Source organism: Octodon degus, unplaced genomic scaffold, assembly GCF_000260255.1.
Source record: "Octodon degus isolate 3935 unplaced genomic scaffold, OctDeg1.0 scaffold00118, whole genome shotgun sequence".
NCBI lineage: Eukaryota > Metazoa > Chordata > Mammalia > Rodentia > Octodontidae > Octodon > Octodon degus.
This window is the reverse complement of record NW_004524694.1, coordinates 5,285,736-5,291,160: the sequence shown is the minus strand read 5'-3', so window position 1 is coordinate 5,291,160 and position 5,425 is coordinate 5,285,736. Positions and strand designations below refer to the sequence as shown.

General features: G+C 41.6%; 2 pseudogenes; both read right to left on the bottom strand.

The window, feature by feature from the left end:
- Window positions 1–4,201: 4,201 nt before the first annotated feature.
- Window positions 4,202–4,319, bottom strand: LOC111812266 (annotated as a pseudogene).
- A 265-nt stretch (window positions 4,320–4,584) lies between these two features.
- On the bottom strand, window positions 4,585–4,703 carry LOC111812265 (annotated as a pseudogene).
- Window positions 4,704–5,425: the final 722 nt, after the last annotated feature.

Here is a 5,425-nt window from a genome sequence, read left to right as displayed (position 1 = left end):
AAATCTTTAACTTGTATATATGGAGTTTGAAGAAGCCACATAGTAAGAAAAATGAAAAAAATCAATTAGCAAATTCTCAAAAAAAAGAAGCTACCATGGAAATGTTTAGAATATACTTGTTCTAATTTAGTATAATAATGTCCACTTCTTGACTACAACACTCCAAAGTCAGAAAGACAAATTTCTGAGTTACTTTTCTCTCATTACTGAGACCAAATATCTGATGGCCAAAATTAAGGAAGGAAAGGTTTGTTTAACTCACAGTTCATGGAAGTTTCAGTCCACACTCAGCTGGCTCCAAGGCAGAGAGGCACATGGCAGAGGGCTGCAGTACATGTCAGAGAACAATAGCAAAGAGGAAAAGGCAAAAGGGAAAGGTAGAAGCAGCAGTGGCAAAGACAAGCCTCTCTCCCTTCCTTCTATTGCTTTCAGGCTATCTGCCCCAGCCTAGGTGTAGCACTCACACCCTTAATCCAAGCAGTACTCTCACCCATAGACCCAGACTGGGATCATGAATTAATTCTAAGCTCTAGAGTCACACTCCAATGACTGCATGAGGGTTTGAGGGGACAACTATTCCGACCTGCGGGTTAGTCAACGCAGGTTACCTGGGAGAGGAGTGGGGAATTGAGGAGGGGACAAAGAACAGGAGACGTGAGAAATGGAGACAAGACAGGATTTTGATCAAGTCTCATTTATTTAGGGGAGGAGCTGGGTATGTATAGTGGAGGCATAGGGAAATGACGTTGGCAGGTAAAAGGCGCGAGTAACTAGGCAGCCGGGCTATGACAGGAAGTCCCACCTCCAGGGCATAGCAAGAGACTTATGGGAAATAGGCGGGGTGAGAAGAATTAGGAGCTTAGCTCAGCAGAGGTAGGGGAAGAGGAACCCTGAAACCCACTTGCAATAGGATTGGAAGCCTGGAGTTATTGTGCCTCCCACAGGTCCCCCTTTACTTTTATATATGTATGTAAAAATATGGCTTTTGTAGACTGCTGATTTTCTTTAGGGGGCAGTGTCTGTCTTAGGTCGAGGCGTCCTCTACATCAACCCAACTCAAACCTTACCTGTCATAGGAGACCAAGATGGCAGAAGGTCCCGTTTTTGTCTTAGGCGGTGAGTAGTGTCTCGTGTATGCCCCTCATTATCTGTCTCAGTCTAGCCTAACCATCTCACCAAGGGTGGGAGAACTAAGAGGTCTCTGGACCTTCATCATCACAAGCTGGTTGTATTCCAGCTCAGTTTTTCCTTCATCCATCTCAAGCCTGTGATAATGGACCTGTATGGGTTACATTTTAATGGCATCCAATTGTTGTTTAACGAAAGTCATCAGCCTATTGAAAAGACAGGGTCCTATTGATAAAAGTATTAATAGTCCAATCAAGGGTCCCAAAAGAGGGAGAAGGTAGGGCAGTACTCCATTCCATGTGCCCCAGAAAGGGTTTTTAAATAGCTCTCTTTTCCTCTTAATAAGATCTTCTTGAAGTCTCTTTATTTTATCTCAAACAATACTAGACTTGTTTGAGTAGAAGCAGCAGCATTTTTGTAAAGCCAAGCAGATCTCTCCCTGCTCTGCTGTTAGAAGGTCCAAGCCCCTCTTATTTTGCAAGACTATTTTTGCTAATGAATCTATCTGGTCTTGGATATCTTGGATAGTACCAGACAGTGTTTGAACATCATCAATCAGCTGATTAGATAATTTGGTATAAGAATGTACTGCTACTCCCAACCCTGCTGTGCCTGTCCTCATGGTCGCCGTGACTCCTAGCCCCACTAATAAAGGGATGAACTGGACTGCCCTCTTTGTGTGGCCCATAGCATAATCTAAACTGGGAAGGGGTACAGGATCATTACCAGAGATGACATCTATATCGGGCAATACAATTGCCATGACACACAGTCCTGTCCAGTTGGTAGGTAAATATGTGAAGGCTAAACTTCCCCCACATACAAACACATGTCCCTTTTTTGGGCAAATAGGGCTACTGTAGTTAAGTATTTGATTGCAGTTAGTGAAGGTAACAAATCCAACATCAACAGTGAAGCTATCATTGTGGAAGCTTCCTTGTATACAGGAAGAATTCCACAGGAGATGATCCCCCCCATAGAGGGTGGCTCTGGCTAATGCCTGCCAGTCCTTGGGAGTAAGCTAACTGTCAGCCACAGTTTTTAAAATGGCTGTGGTGTATGGAGCCGTGGCTCCGTATTGGGCAACCGCCGCTTTTAGTTTCTTTAGTACTTTAAAATCGAAACTAGTGTAATGGCGCCAAATCTGTCCTTGAGCGCCTGTTGTTTTTGATACTAGAAATACCCCTGCATTATCTAGATCTATGGGTGGGTCTAACAGGAGGAAGCTTTTGGGGATAATGCCCCTCAAGGGTGGCCTTTGACCACAGGGGGTCTTTGGTCCGGTTATATTTTTTATTTTTGGGTTTTCCTGATTTTAATCTTTCTAATTGGATTATGAGGTCTTGGTGCTCTTTTTCTAATTTTATCTGTTCTTTGAGAAGTTTAATTTTGCCTTTTAATTCCTTTCTGGGGTCAGAAGCCAAACACACTGAAGGAGGCATGTTAGGATCAGTGCTATATGGCGGAGGGTGCTGAACTTTGGGCAGCCCATCTCGGCCCTGATACCAAGTGGTTTCTTCTGCCAGTTCGTCCCAATCAACTTTATTATCATCAGCTTCAACTTGAAGAGGTTTTGATAGTTTGGGATATATTTTTTTTTAACTTTGAGAGTAGCTCCTTCTAAATCAAACGGGTTAAATTTCTCCTCGGGCAGTAATTTGGAATTTGGTGGCTTTGGCTTCCTGGTTTTGGTTTCAAGATTCTGTTCCCTTATAGGAGGACACACACCCTTAGGGGGTTCTTTGTCCTTTAAGATGAGTTTTACCTTTTTGTCCCTGTAGTATATTTTTATCCTTTTTTATCACATTAGCAACAACTGGGTCACAGTGTCTCTGGGATAAGTTTTCATCAATTAAATTCCAGTAGGAAAAGGCCATAACTGGGACCTTTTCAGGTCCAAAAGTCTCATAATAATTCTTAAGGGCATCACCAACCCTTTTTTATCGCCTCTGATCAATAGTTTCTTCAATAGGGAACCATGGGCAAACTTTTTTAATATATTCAAAATATTGACATAAATTCTTAATTTTAATCTTAACTCCTTGTGCCTTTAATGCTTTACTCAAGCTTTCTACAAATATCTCATGTTCATTTAATATCTGTTTTATTGCCAAAGGAAAATGGAAAGGGGGTGCCATCTGCTTACCAAGGTTCAGACGTCGTAGCAGTCAACTGTGGTGCAGGCCTCTTTTATTTTCTCTCCTGCCAACTGTCTCGGACTATTCTGTTGCTGAATCCTCTGTACCAGGTGCCCCACGTTGGGCGCCACTTGTCCCGAACCAGGGGGTCAGTCAATGAAGGTCACCTGGGAGAGGAGTGGAGAATTGAGGAGGGGACAAAGGACAGGAGACGCGAGAAATGGAGACAAGACAGGATTCTGATCAAGTCTCATTTATTCAGGGGAGGTTTTGGGTATATATAGTGGAGACATAGGGAGATGACATTGGCAGGTAAAAGGCGCGAGTAACTAGGCAACCGGACTATGACAGGAAGTCCCACCTCTGGGGCATAGCAGGAGACTTATGGGAAATAGGCGGGGTGAGAAGAATTAGGAGCTTAGCTCAGCAGAGGTAGGGGAAGAGGAACCCAGAAACCCACTTGCAATAGGACTGGAGGCCTGGAGTTATTGTGCCTCCCACAGACAACTACATATGAGCCATAACAGTCCAAGATGATAAAGCAAGAAGACATAATGCCCTCTTTACTTACCTGGGTATAAAGCAAGAGGGCACCTTAGTGATGTATCCCACTGAGGGGTATGCACTTCTGGAAAATCAAATTGTTTGAGGAGGCTGGAGAGGGAGGGAACAGAGATGCAGAGGTGAGGAGTGAGGGGGCAAGGCCACGGTGGCTCTGGGGAACCTGAGGAGGGCTGCTGAGTAATGACTATTCAAGTATTTAGCCAGCTTTCTTTTTCTGAGTGACTTTCTTCTTTTAGCTTTATTTTTCTGTACATGCATAAATATATGCACATGTAAATACATACAAATGGGTAAGTGGTCACACACACATACAGTATTGCATTTTCTAACTTCTCCCATTATTTATTTATTTGTTTTTATTTTTTTCTTCAAAGTGTTACAGGCCTCATTGACCCCATTGATGGAAGCATGACCTGTGTCTCAATTGTAGCCACACTGACCAATTCTGGACTCCAATCAACAGTGCCCATTCCAATCCAGACTGAGGCTTCAGGAAAGCTCCTTTGGAGCTTATTCATATGTAAGCCTTCCCCACCTATATGCAATTTGGTCTGCTAGAGGAAAACAAGGGACAAAAATACCTTACATTTATGGTAGATGGATCTGCCTTACTCCGCCACCCTAAATTAAATATTATGTGCTAAAATGAATAAACGTAAGACATAAAATAGTGTATCGATAGAAATACCAGGTTTACTCTGACACTCTCAATTAAAATATTCTGTGCAAAAATGAATAAACATAAAACATAAAATAGCGTATCAATAGAAATGCCAGGTTTAACATGCACGAAGGCAAGAAAACCAACAATGCCAAATACTGAATTTCTATGGCACTGTCTTTTGAACACACCAGCAAGAATCTCCCATCATTTAAATGAGCACATGCTACAGAGGAAAGGTGGAATAGAGTAGGATTACCTGCTAAGTAATTTCAATTTACAACAGAGACAATTCCAAAATGTTACTATTTTTGTGCAGAAGATTAAGCACACACATAATAATCCTGCCTTTCATTACCAGTGGACTAGTGGAGAATGACACCAACATCACAAGAATGTTTTTTTCCATACAACTTTGGCAAGACAGTGTGAGATCAAACATTTTGATTTTCACCACATCATGATGAAATTTGTTCCTCAACATTGTCTTAATTTTTAATCTTAATATGAGAGTGATTGAAGATACTTTCACATATCAAATTGTCTGCATATGACATTTCCCATTTTAATCCTCCCACTTTTTCTTTTTATTGATGTGTGGTTCTCTTTATCATTTATATTAGTTTCTAATTATTGATATTAGCAACAAGTATAACTTCCTCATTTTCACCTGACTTTATGTCATTTTAATCATGGATATTTATGTGTAATAATCTGTATAGTAAAATTTATCAACATTTTCATGGGTTCTGGATTTTTGATTTTTTTTTTTTTCAGGACCAGTGATTGAACTCAGACCCTTGCGCTTGCCAGGCAAGCACTTATGCTACTGAGCCATCTCCCAGGCCCAAGTTCTGGATCTAGGCACACAGTATATAGGAAGATCCCTCCATTTTAAAGTTATAGAAGATAAGACTGGGCGTGGTGGCACGTG